This window comes from Vanellus vanellus (assembly GCF_965231255.1).
Source record: "Vanellus vanellus genome assembly, chromosome: 6".
In the NCBI taxonomy this organism is placed as follows: Eukaryota; Metazoa; Chordata; class Aves; order Charadriiformes; family Charadriidae; genus Vanellus; species Vanellus vanellus.
Genome location: NC_138911.1, coordinates 5763528 through 5778177, shown reverse-complemented (window position 1 = coordinate 5778177; position 14650 = coordinate 5763528).

The window sequence follows — 14650 nt, the reverse complement described above, 5'->3', positions numbered from 1 at the left end:
GCCAGGACTAAGGCATAGGTCAGATGGTGCAGGATTGAGACACGATTCAATTTCTTCTTCCTTAGATTTAAAACAACACTTCCGACCTCTCAAGGCTGTTTTTTGCTGCCAGATTTCTGGTGGGAAAGTAAGAGAGGAAGCACTGACATTCAGGATCTGCTCTCAGAAGCAACGCTTCTCCTGTGACCCAGAGCCATCATACAAAATAATTCATTTCTGTCCACAGTTCTGCTGAGTTACTGTAAAAGCAGAACCAAAGCTTCCCTGTCACACACACCACACATCACTTTTTTTTTTTTAATCCCCACAAGTGACATCCTCACGAACCCAAGCCCAGGGTGTGAATAGCTCATATACTCACAGGGGCTCCCACTTTACCTTAGGCTCTTTTCCAAGAGTCCAAGCGTTTAGCTAACCCTAAACCTCTAAGTACATACACATTGATCAAAAATATTTTAAGGCTGCTGTCTCAGCCAAACCACAGCAGCTGTGATAGCAACACACAAGATAGGAAAGCTATTGTCACGAGCTGACTGGGCACGGCCAAGTGAAATATGGCCAAGAACAGAAAAAGAGTAATAGTTCCTCTCTTATGAGTAAAAATATTAATTTATTTTGATTTCAATATATGCATGTATCTCTTGTAATCTAATAGAGACTCCAAAAGACTTTTTTTGCTACATGTTTGGATGCCTATTAGTGAGCAAGAGGGTGCCAGGCTATGTTTGACTCATCTATTATGTTTAAGTGGGTGAATGACTATGCCTGCAGCCAGTAGCTTTCCACATAGCCCAGTGCAGTTCAAAGCAGATCACGGTCAGCCAAGATACGACTCATGCACATCTTAAACATCTGAAAGGCAAAATTCATTCCATCCCCTTACCTGCTCTGCTATGGCGCTACCGAAATAAAACAAACATTTTTCACCTCATGTTTACATGCAAGTCTGCAGAACATCTGACTCACCTGAAAGAAAATGTCACAAACTGCATTACAGCAGAACATCTCATGATGGAAAACCTTGTGGAAGGTTTTATTAAAATATCACAAAAGGAATAGTCATCCTAAAGTATCTCCTGGCATTGAAGAAAGAATTCCATCCCTGCAATACAGTTCTGGAGATGGGTTCAAAGACCCTCTTTAAAAAACAGCTAATTCCTTTAAAATATGCACATTTCTAATGTAATTTATGTAGAAAACCTTATTGGTTTCATTCCTGTTAAATGCCATAGGACTCTCCATAATGGAATTAATTTCAGAAGAAAAATACCATTTAAATTTATTTAATCCTATGAATTAATAAAACCATTTCTGACCTACATTAAAAAGGACGGGGCTAGCCTAAAATGAAAACACAACTCCTCCGAGACTTTTTCACTCATTTGTAAGTTATACGGCTAGTTTAATTAGACCTCCAACATTAGACATGAAGTTCAACTCAGATCCGTATCTTTCTATTCACACAGACTCTAGAGCATCCAAGATCTTGAAATGACTTTAAGTTCAACTTCTTCTGGAATAGCAAGTATAAAATAAAAATATTCCATAAACAACGTACATTTACAAGTAAATAGAAATGCAGCACTGCTTCTACTACTATTCATAGAAAGTACCCAAAATTTTGGTTTATGTGATGAAGAGAATTTAAACTACGCAGTAATCCTAAAAATCACTGTTCAGTCAAATACGGGGAAAGAGGTGAAACTTAATAGCTCTCAAAACAAGCTCTGCAAATCAGTTTAACAACTCCTGTTAATCCAGAGATTAACAGATTCGATAAACGCGGTTTGCTTTGCATTTACATCTTAAGTGAGAAGAAAAATAACAGGAGCTCTAAAAAGAAAAGTAAAGCCCCAAATATTTTAGATGGATTATCACATAAAACTGCAGGATGCACAGCCATAGTGAAGCAGATATACTTCATCCTGGAAAAATCTCAAGATAATATATAATATTTCTGAAGAACAGTATCACCCGCCTCCATTTTACTTAGAACGTCCAACCTCTTAATTACATTTTTTTAATTTTTATTTAGATCTGTACATATATACGTATGCATATATATATATATATGCATTTCACACCCTCTCACTTGCAAGCCATTAATGTGTCTTCTATACGGAGGGGATACATATCTTAACATACCTACTGGTACCTGAACAAGGCTGTGGGAGAAGCTAGTCTGTGCAGGAATTTGTAGCTGTTTTAACTCCATCCTGAGGTGTAGGTGCTGGGCTGGTGGTCCTCAGGAGCTCCGCATGCTGCCCCTCGCTTCACCAGGAACCTCCTGCTGAGTCTGGTGAAGTGCTTTGTGCCTTGAGTTCTCCAGCCATAAAGCTGTATGTGTGCTTCCCTGGACTTGTTCTCAGCCTTGATGGAGTAATATGGTCTCAGAAACAACTATGCATATAATGACATTGTATAATGGAACCTCACTTCTGTTTAGGGATCATTAAGATGCAGTACTGTGTCCTCAAAGTCCATATTTCTTAATGGGGAGATAAAAGAACGCCAGAGCTCATGGAAGCACAGGCTTGGAGAACAAGAACGCATTACTGTTATCAAGCTTCCAAGCTCCCTAGATGCCAGAAACACACAAATTTCTGCACTGTGGAAGGGCAAGCTTCTCTTTGCAGATGCAGTTCTTGGGAAAACACCTTAGTTCTATTCTGATGTAATGTTGCACCATTTCTGCAAAATATACAGATAACAATGGACATCTGAAACTGATGTATCAGAATAAGTGGCCTTATGTTAGGATTTTCCCAGTAAAATTAATTTACACGGATATGTATGAACATTTACGTCTTACTGGTTTCACCAGGAATGGATTTAATTGTAAGTTTTACCACAGCATCAGTGGATAGAAGATGTTATTTCTGCAGGAATAATAAGGAATATAATTCTAAAGATGGGGAAAGTTAAATCTTCTTTTCATCACTCCTAATTCTTCACTTAGTGTAATAGCTCCTATGCTTATGGTCTTGATGTTTTATGTAACATAGGAGTACTTTCACAGAGCTTCCTTCCTGTTGTATTTCAGGAGTAAATGAACTAGATAGCTGAACTAGATGATCCTTCAGGTCCCTTCCAACCTAAACCATTGTATGATTCCACATTAAGCAGGAGGTAACCTAAGACGACGGTATCCTGCAAATATTAAATTTCAGGGTAACTTACCAGCAACTTCCACCTTGTGAATGCACACGTACATAAAGGTACAGTGAAACTTTCTGCACAGCAGAAAGCAAAGCACTGACCTTGGAAGCTTTACCGTAAAAGTCAATTATTACCAACCAGAATCATTCTTCAATACTGCTGAATCAATGCCTCTAAAAAGCATGTACCTTTATAGCTGAAGATTTTAAGTGGCTGACAGAAGGAAACACAGAATTTATCAGGCAGGTATGGGTTTTTAAACCCTGCTACATGAACTAGTTACTTACAGGACTTTAGTCAAAAGATATGGAAGATCATGCTCAAGAGCACATGCTGCAAGATTTTATCAGAACAGCAGTCCAAGTTTCTTTAAATCGTGACCCACTTTTCTTTCATTATAAAAGAAAACACTGGTGGAACTACGGAGTATGCGAACACACTAAAACCTCAGCTAAACAGAATTTCTTCCCCAAAAGCAACTAAATTAAATGGCACCAAGAAAGAGCAAATGGCATGACTAAGTGGAAGACGACTGAGCTGTAACTCATGGGCAACAGCAACTTAAAGGCTACTGTAAAGTCTCCCCTCTCACCCCCATGAAATACCAAATTTGACAGTCCCCAAAGTTCACTGGGGCTTCATGAATTTTCTCATTTGATATCAAATCACTTGGACCATATGACAAGATCTTCCCTGTTAAAAGGCATCAAGCTTTTTAATCTGCTCAGTTTTAAGCCAGAAAAGCGGGTTCCAAACGTGTTTCCGGCAATCGTAGTGTTTAAACCGACCACAGGAAGCTTGGGGCGGGTGGGAAGCCATCAAGCAGCTATTACTAATAAATAAGAAAATATATACATTTACATTACTGGTTGCTTTAATGGTATGAATATGTGGTCTGTGCTACTGTTCATACCTAATAGTATGAACATACCTAATGTTCATACCTAATAGTACATCATGAAGTCCCCAGGAGAGCTTATTTTGCAAACAGTAAGTAGAGTTCTGGGATCTTGATCATCACAAACTCTTCTTTTGCCCAAACAATCAGCTGCTGGCTTTCAGAATTAAATGTTAAGGGCAGAGATACAAGCCATTCTTCAAATATCTAGACATAATTCCTGAGACACTCAGAAACATCTGTGCTTAAATGGTACACTGATTATTTGCTTGCCATTAAGTTCTGTCACAGATAATCACCTATCTAATGGTACTATATTGTTCCTCTTCTGTTTCTTACATACCAGTTTGTGTTTTCACAGTTGAAACATAATTTCCACTGGTATTTTTCCAAGTCATGTCTTGGCTTTCTGGAGTGTGCTCTCCAGCATCCCTCTTGGGTTGCTTTAATTTGTGCTGTTACCAGCACCCAATAGAGAAGATGTGCTGCTATACCAGCACTTGTCATAACCTCACATTTGACAATCGTGTGTGTGCATGTGCGGGCATGTATCTATACATATATACACACACAGAGAAAAAGAGAGATGGTAGTACGCATAGATTCCCTTACAGGATTTGTACATTTCCATTTTAAGTACCAAATATAAATATATTCCAAACCTAATTTGGAGTACTATTTTAAAAAGGCACAAGCTTGAAAATGTTGTGGAAGAGCATTTTCAATTTATATAGCATACCAATAACGCTGCCTTGGAAAACACTGAGGCATACTTCTCATTAATCTGATGCACAACCACCATCCTGTGAGTACAGTTCATACCTGTGAGATCAGACTCTGATTTTACAAATTCCTTAAATACAGCTATGAGTTACACCTCTCACCCTGACAATCCAGTTGTGTTTTTTCCTGCTAACATATATATTAAAAACCAGCTGAAATTAGTCATCGACAAGCTAATAACTAAACACTGAGATAAAGAGGAAGCATAATAGCAGTATTGAAAACATATCTCAGTAAGCCAGTAGTACAAATGTTTTGCAAGTCAGTTAAAAAGATGTATAGAATTCATCTATGGTGATGTGCTTATTATTGTCCTTTGTTATTTCGTCTGTTTCCAGCAAGTCACTGCAGTAACAGAAAGACCTGTAGCATTAACAATCTCCACAGTGCCACATTAGTGCTTGATTGTTCCAGCAGTGCCTATCTGCATCCGATACTGCTGCTCTTCAACGGCTCCTGTAATACCAGATGAGATTTGGATAATACAGCCCACTATTTCAGTGGCACCTCAGATTCACACTTTGTGCAATTTCAGTTTATACATGGTTTGAAACTATATTGGGATAAACCGCAAACTTTAAAAAAATAATAAACCACGCAATCATGCATCACAATTAATTTGCAGCCTGGATTTCATCCAGATTCCTCGAGTCCTTAAGGATAAGGAGGAGAAGCCCGCTAGTTCTACAAGTCATGTTTTACTACAGATGCTATTACTGTGACTCGTAACAGAATATGCATAATGTGTAGTGATTGAAGAAATGTTTCTTTTGTAGTCCAAAGAGTCAGTCAAAGAAAGTCTGACTGCTAACTGGGCAAGCTTAAAAAGAAATTTGTAATTCCCATTTATTTGTAGTCAACTATCAATTGGAATTGACTCACATTCAGTGTCAGGACCGATATCCCACCATAATTGTTTTAATTCAGTTTTAGAAATGATTGCATGGAAAAAAAGTTTGTCTGAACCCAAATTCTGCGTTCAACTACACAGAACAAACAGACAAAACGTTGCCATGGAAACATTATACTAACGAGATTCGGGTCTGATCTCCAGTTGACAGAAAAGACAGTATTTCTTTTTAATTGCTGCAGCCAGTTAGTGAGCACTGCTTCTGAAGACGTAGTCAAGAACAGTGAAGTGAGAGCCAGCATGAAGGAGTTATATTTCCCCACTTACTCTGCCATTTCTTCCACCTGCACAGCTTTTTCTCCACAACCAGTCATCAAAACTCCCACGTGTGCCCAACGTTGACCGATACCTAGAGCTGCCAAGAGCTGGCAGCTTACCCCTGCAGCAGCACGAGTCACAGCCCCGACACCGGGGTAAGACCTTTGCAAAAGCGCTGTAGCACACAAGAGACTCGGGGCAGTCGTTTGCATTAAGCATCCGTCTTGGTGCTTCCCAAATACTCCCCATCGTAGCTAAACTTTTTGCTGAAGCTCCTCAAAGAAAGGCAGCCCGAGGCAAACGCCCACGAGAAGAATTTCAGTCCAGGCAGCTCAAGTTTGGCAGCGTTAGAAAAAGCCGAAACCCAAGTCTTGTCATGCTAAGTGTCAGGAAACTTTAACGGAGTGACACAAACACTGCTGTCTATAATAAGCACATGTAGAAAAGCAGAATTGAGACAGTATTCTTCTGCGGGGTCAGCATACGGACAAAGGGTTTTGCAAGATCACCCCTGACAAAAGTAGTCGGAAAATTATAAGCAGCAGCGGAGAAAAAAGAACGTGAAAGTTGAAATGCCGGCGAGACACAAAACGTGGGAGTATAAATGTTAAAATGTCACAGGACGAAGCAATGAGGTTATTAAACACTGTTGTGTTCGCTTCCGCTGACAAGGCGCACCCACGTCTCTTCTGTGGTCAGCATTTTGAGCAGCGGATTGCTCATTTGGTCCAGGAACAGCTACAAGGCATCCTTCCCCAAGCAAATTAACTGTGCTCCAACCAGCAAACTTTCTACCTAGGAGACAAAGCAAACTCTCAGAGTGTTTCTATAGCAATGAAAAATAAAAAAAAATCCCTTTGTTATCCTTCAAGCAAACTTTTCACTCTTGTGCCCATTAAGCATTTGTGTGTGTTTATAAACACACACGTGCATGCGTACACTTGCGTACGGGCTTCTGCTATAGTTGAAAAAGTGTTTCTCTGGAAAGGCTCGTTTGGATCGTGGCCTGTTTGTTTGTTCTTTAGCTGGTAATTAATAAGAACACACCCAATTCACCATGAATGCATATCAGAGGACAGTAAAGGGCCAGGAACACAAAATGCTCTTCCCACTGCCATTCTCTTCCAGTATGGGATCAACAGGCTCAGAGACTGGTGAGTACCAAAAACTGTGGCAGCCATTTCTGGAAACACCGGTGAATAAAGACAACTTACTGCAACAAGATTTGCTGGCAAAGCGATACAAAGGCAAAGTTCTGGGAGTTTACCACGCCTTCACTATTTCCTGAATTTCACTACGGTTATTGTGACACAACCCATAAGGTCTGCACAATCACTTCTGTTCAATTATTCCTACAGCCTTCAATTAAATAGAGTCAGTCACATGGGAAAGCAGAAGTTCATATAATTTTATAAGGTTTATATATATTATTTCCTTCAAAACACACTATTTCAAATGGAATAATAAAGAAATCCCATCACTCATTTATTGTTAAGCACCATATTAGAATTATATAAATTTATTCTAAGGGTTTGACAAGTGTTCTTGTTTTTCCTTATAGCTCTGACAAGTTAAATTATTCGAGGTTCCTAGAACTCCATTGTAATGTTATATGCTTGATTTTTGCCTTTAGCTTTCCGAATTCTACTTATTAGACTATGACGAGGCATTACACTGTAAATGAAGTCCTAAAATCATTACTCATGGAGTTACCGCTAGACCTAGTTTGTGTGTCTAGGTAAAGGTTAGGTATGTTCTCTCATTTCAAGGAGATAATCAAGGCAAAGAAATATTGCTACGTTCATGGAATCACACAGACAGGCTGCCATATGACTGAAAAGACCATGAAACATTGCAAATAGATGCCAGCAGGTGCACCGAGGGGTTCTGGTGACAGAATAATTTACATATCACTAAAAGTTTCATCCTTAAGATCTAGTCTGATACTCTACACAAAGAGGGAAAGAGAAAAAAAAAAAAAAAGTAGATTGCAGCCAAGGATGCTGTCAGACACTCCAGCATCTGCTGACTGCAAACATCAATTTTTGACGCTTTGTTTTGGTACGGGAAGAAGGTATTACTTTTTTCTTAAGGTACAGGCTTAGTTTTTAAGCCACATTTCCAGGATGAGAAAAAGAAATGCACGTCAGTGTCCTTCACCTGCTGGGTTCCCCTTGCCACAATACTGATTGGAAAAGTGTAAGCGTATCCAAGCGTTCCCCACCAAGCAAAAGCAAGAGCTTTTAAAAAGAAAACAAAACACACACAAATAGTAAAAGTGCACTTATGTCTGAAAATACCCTACCCCTGTAGAAGGCTGTGGGATGTCCCTGCTCTCGCAGCCTTACTCTTTAGACCCCAAGGGCCTAAGTATTTTGCAAGTCTGAAGACACAACTCTACAACGCACGTTAGTGAGTGGTCAACCAGCAACAGACCTAAACAGGGAAGTGTTAGAGCAGCTGTATCAAGCCAATTTTGAGCCGGAAAAAAAATTCAGCAGGAATATCAGCTTTTAATAAGGCACGTTAAAGCTGTACCAGTCTCACGGAATACAGACACTACGGCAGGGAACAGATTGTGAACCCCTCCTCAAATTGGTGAGGGTTATTCAACACACCGAAGCCAGATGTGTTCCGTACCCAAGATAGGAAACTGGTGCCCCAGGCAGGGCTAGAGAGTATCAGGTGCCTGCAGAAGCCAAGCTGAACGCACAGAGGCCAAGAATTATCTGCTCCCATCCTTATCCAATTGTGGGAAAACGGTCTGCATTTCACTTGTTTTAGAAGTTACTTTACGCCCAGTAACTCAAAGCCTATCTCTGCTAACAGGCTAGAGGGAGAAAGCACGTGCGTTGCCGCATGGCTCGTAGAGGAATCTATCGCACAGCGATTTCTCAAACCGCGTAGCGGCACAAAGGCACGCAGAGCGCAATCTGACCTTAAAAAGCAGCGAAATCTTCCTTCTCGGTTTTAATTGCCCTTGTACTCAAGCACAAGCTATTTCATGATGCAAATTTATCCTTAGAAGTGGTGACTTTAAACAGATGTTCTTTTGGCAGCCCCTAATTACTGTCTAACTGAGGTATACTGGGCTGATAAACGCATCATACGAACATGCTCAGCACAGTACCTAAAAGCATTCTTCATTTCAGCTAGAAAAAAGATTGGAAGGAGCTTCACCAGGATCCAGAGTTTATCATCAGATGCTGGACAGCCGGTCCAGCAGGATTTCCACGTGCTTTTCACAGATTTTATTCAAGGATATGATGCTACTGCGTCGTACACTGAATTTTCCCAGAAATTTCAGTGCTTCGCGTGTATGGGGTTTTTTGCACAGCAGGAAAACGCGTAGACAGCAGGCTTGTATGCAGCACACAAGTTTTTAAGTCACCAACTAACTACATCCTTAAATCTGAAAAGCTGTCTTGTTTCTGCGGAGCAGACCGTGACAAGCCGTGAGGAAAGATGGGAAACTAATGGAAAAGGATTCATTGCTAATGAAGGAAAAGTACCAGGATTAGCTGAAAGCTTCCAAAGTTAAGCCATAGCTTAAAAAAAGCGCTCAATTTTTATGGACCTCAACAAAAGCTGTACTCTCAGAGATCATACAGAGCTTGGATTGCAGTCTGACATTCACAGCAATACCTAAGCTGAAATATAAAAAGAAATTTGAGGAAACTCATGAAGCGAACACTGAATATCTGCATCTGGAATCTACAATTAAGCAGTACACCATAGTTGCTCACCTCTGGTTAGAATAATAAATAATTAAAAAAAAAACCAAACCAGCTTTGCTACATTCTTTAAAAAAAAATCTTAAGTTTTCCATGATGTTGAGAACTAGTACATCTAATTTGTTATGAAGTACTAATTGTGTATTTTCATTTAGCTGGTCCTTACAGATCCCATGTCCTGCCCGACATTTTGTGCAGAATTATGTACATCTAAGTAGAGGAAAAAAATAAAGTTTGTTATTATTTCACTGCTAATATTCTACTATGCACATATATAAAGTATCTTTTGCACAGTGATTTAAGAGCTAGTTTTCTAAATTGTCCAAAACCAGACACTGTCTAGAAATTTTCTTATGTTTCCAGAGAGGTACAAATCCAAAGTTCTTATAGGTCTCTATCTCAAGAGTTACATCCAATAAAAAGACACAAAATACTAAGTCAATAAATTGTGGTCTTCTTATGCAACTCTCTTCTCTTGGCCCACAATCAATTATAATAATTAAGAGCCTGATTTGGCAACAGTAAGAAAAGACCCTTATCTTTTTCTTCCATGAATTCTGATGGAACTGCTAAGAAGGTACTGAGGTGAAAATGAACACATATCTTAAAATTTCATGATCTCTGTGGTGGGAATCAACCTCCCATATATAAATAAAACATTATGAATAAAAAAATATATTAAAAATAAATCAGAGTCTCACTGTTTATTAATTCCTTACACCAGTACTTAGAGCCTGCATCTCCAGTAAGCACCCTTTGGACAGATGGAAGGCTTTGACACATGGCTGCTCTTGAATCTGCTAGAGAAGGAAGGAGCCAGAACAAGGCAGGTGAGGACCCAAAACCAGCACCATTGCCAACCTCAATATATTCAGCGTGCCTAAGGCGTAAGAGAGCCCACCTGTTTCTGCAGCTTATTGGCTGGATTATACGTATTTTATAGAGCACTCGATTGGCCCTGAAGAGGACAGCAAAGAGGTGGAAACACTCCCTGCCAGCCCAACTTGCTGTTCTGTAGCTGACAGGACTCCATAAGCACGTTCCCCTGCATTGCAGGTGGCATTTACAACAGAGATAAGAACACTTCTACAACCAGAAATTGATTTTCCCCTTTAATTCACTACCCTGAGAGGATGGTGGCAGGCAACAATACGGCCCGAGAAGAAACAACTTAAGTGGAACTGACTTAGTAGAACTGCTGTGGAGAGCGTCAGACCCGGAGGCTGAGCTAACCCAACCTGACAGACACCCGCCGCACATCACCGCCCGTCGGGACTGCGTCTGCTCTCACGGAAATCAATGACAGCTTCTGTATTGATCCACTTCAGCCCTTTCTTATTGATATTTAAACAGGTGGCTAACGACGATAGAGTAACACATCAGGGCCACAAAGACTTATATACACGTCCACAGATGCCGCAATTACTTTTCCGGTAGACAGCCTGGCACTAAGCTGTTCCACGTCTTTCCTGGAAAGGCCTCCATGTCTTCGTTGCTTTAAAAGCTGCCTGTGGCGAAAGCGAGTGCTGCTGATTCCCAAGCCACAGTTACAACTGAGTCACAGCCACTCTTACAGCCTTTTCTTAAATCCTAAAGTTTAAAATGCAAATGAGTATTTCTATTAGCTGGAAGTGAAGTATGATAAGTAACTAAACATTCCGGGGTTTATTCCCAACTATAATTTAATCAGCAATAAGCTTTCTTTTTAAATAGTTAAATGAGCACGGTAACTCGCTAAACTATCCGTCAGAAATGGATTCTCTCTCTAGGTTTAAGTGCAATAACAATATGAATCCTCCATTATCAATACATTCCCACGTTCAAAGGTCAGCCCTGCAATTGCTGTGCTCCTTTAGACCTCGTACTCGATAGATTCTCTTTTGTAGTGGTGTAATGACATGAACTGTTTCAGAAGATGGAGGTATCGAAAAAGACATTTATGGGCCAGAATGAGCACATATAAGGGCTAATTTTCACCCTGGAAGTGAAAGTCATGAACCTGTGAGTCACTTGGCCAGGGTTCTTGAAGCAATTTCCCGTGTACCCGCATTATCCTACACACACAATAGTACTGGGTAAAAACTGCCTTTATCCCCCCTCTCCCCCCCGCAGTCCTGTCAGATACTGTGAAAAGCCTTCTGACATTTCCAGAAACGTAGCAGACAGCAGCATCTGCATTCCCATTGAAAGCCACACTGCCTGTAATACCAAAACAAAACAATAAACCTGAGGTGTGGTTATACATTTGGGAAACACAGGAAATTTTTGTGTCAATAGTACCACCTGCTGGATTTCAAGAAGAGAGTTAAAGGCTAATCAATATTGATAAAAGTCAGATTAAGATGGAATTCAATAGTATTTTTTCCACAAATGCCACCACAACTAAACCATTACAAATTAACCAATAACAAATTGCCAGATCTTCTAATGAGCTGCCAAAAACCCACAGGAAGGTCACTGACATTTTTAATATGTATTTCTTGTTAAATCAGATATTCAAAACTCACTCATACAATTTAAATATTAAAAAAAAAAATCAAATTGGTTAGCCTAGCAGTCCCATTTAAATGTAGCAATGTGCTACTACTATTAATGTCAGTCTTTAGTTTCGGGTTTTTTTAAGAAAAAAGTAGATTACATAACTAATATGTTATTCCACTACTATATTATTTGGCAGGTGGGGGAAGTGGACAAAAAAAAACCCCAAACCACTAAAAGTAACAAACCAAAAAAACCCCTATCATCCATTACTATCAAGCTACCAGGCATTAACATTTTTGATCTCACAGCGTCAAGAAATACTCAGCACACAATTAATCAAAGCACAACCCATAACTGAGAAGAGCACACTTCACTCTGTCAAGCGATCGCTGCTGTGTTTACAAAGATGAGCTTCACCCCTTTTACGGGCAAAGGGCAGAGGGATGCTCTGCGCTGTTCACACCCACCAAGGGAGTAAATTTCCAGGAGAAAGAAACGAAGAGCTGGAGTGGTAAGGATTAAGAGAGTCTCCTCTTAAGAAAAAAAAAAGACAGTTCACTGCCACTGCATGTTTTCAGATATGCTTCCCGAGGCAACACAGATTAATTCAGCCCAAAACCACACAACAGGTCTGTGTTTTACTAGTGCTATCACCCACCCACCCCAGGGAATCAGCTGCTCCAGGCCAGAGAGCTCTTTATCAACCCTCACCTGGCTCCTGGAAGGCAGCAAGGCTATCTCCTTGCTCATACAGAGCCCAAATTAACCCAGAAACGTGAATTTGTATCTAATTTTCAAGCTACCACTGGTTATAAGTGTATCTTAACACACCAAGATCCTGTTGATTTCATTTCAAACTACCACATGCTCAGAATTTCTTTAAGCTCATTCCAGGAATCCTTAAGAAGAACCAGTTATTAAACAACCTCAAACTAAGTGATTTTACCAAAAGGTCAGCCCTAAAACTTCTGCAGTAAAAACATAAGCCTTGAAAAAACCTCGCTGATAACCCATAAACCCTTTGTTATAGAAGAAAAAGTTGCTACCATATTTCCTGCTATCTCTCAATAAATAACGTTCCGCATACCTTACACAGGCACTGTTAAAGGACCGAAGCCTTGCTTGAACCACTCACCTTTTCAGTTATGTCTCTCACCAGCTCGTACTACCGGAAAGCTGAGCTCTTCCTCTATGCGGACTTCTGTCCAAGCACGCTTCAGTCTTCCACTAAAACCTTTTAGATGCAGCAAAGTGTATTTTAGCTACACTTAGGGATTATCATCTGGTGGCTCAAACAGGGGACTGCAAGAAACCAAAAATCCCTCAGTTCTAACCTGAAGCTTGACAAACACTAAGCACATAATCATAAAACAATAGCAACTTGATGCTTAAAAAATAATAATAAAAAAATGCTGTCATTACAAAACAGAAAGTTAAACCATAACACACTACACCACACTGCAGCTCCTAGGACAACACACCACAGCCCAGCTCCTCTGCTAGAGCTTTTGTGCACTCCTGCAGACAATCTCAGCCTCGCTAGCCAGGGATGGGTGGCAGGTGAGCCTCCTTCTGCTCCCCCGCCCACAAGCCTGATTCATCTCCCACCACGACAGTGAGACTTTTGATGTCCAGTTCAGAAAACTCTTTGTGACTTGTGTAGGGTACTTAGTTCAGCAATGCGATAATCCTCTCTGATGGCTAATTACACCTGCAGGGAACAAACACAAGAACTTAAATTAGTACTTTACAATAACGTACAACATCGTGGACTCGTGGAATAAATAGCAGGACAAGAACATTGGTGCAACAAGATATACCCCCTTCAAAATCACAGAGGCAGGAAAGAAGCTGGGAAGATGTTGCATTGTTTATGAAGAACCAATATTATTCACATAATCCACGGGGATGGATGTACAAAACAACACTCAAATTCAGGAAATGTTGTTGAATAAGGTAATGCTGGAGTCTACTATAAATAACTAGAAGAGAAGGTGGCAAAATTTTAAGAAAAAGAGACAAATGCTGGAGTCTTCTATAAATAACTAGAAGAGAAGGTGGCAAAATTTTAAGAAAAAGAGACAAATGCTGGAAGAGCCAGACAAGAGGAAAAGACTTTTGGAAAACTTGGTATCAGTAAACAGGAAACCAACGAAGGCCAGCAAGGACAGAAATTCTTGCATGGCAGTTACTGGCAGTAAGGCACAGCAAACCATCTCAAACAGGACAAAAGATTGAACACAAAGTAAAGCATTAACCCATCTAAAACCAGAAGCGTGAGCATTTAAAAATATTAAAATAGGGGGAAAAAAAATCACATATATCACATACATCTCAGGATGAACATAAATTACTGGCGATCAAGTGTGAATAAAGTCTTCTTTGGCTACACGTGGGAGTCAAAAAGGCCGAAAGCTGCTGGATGGG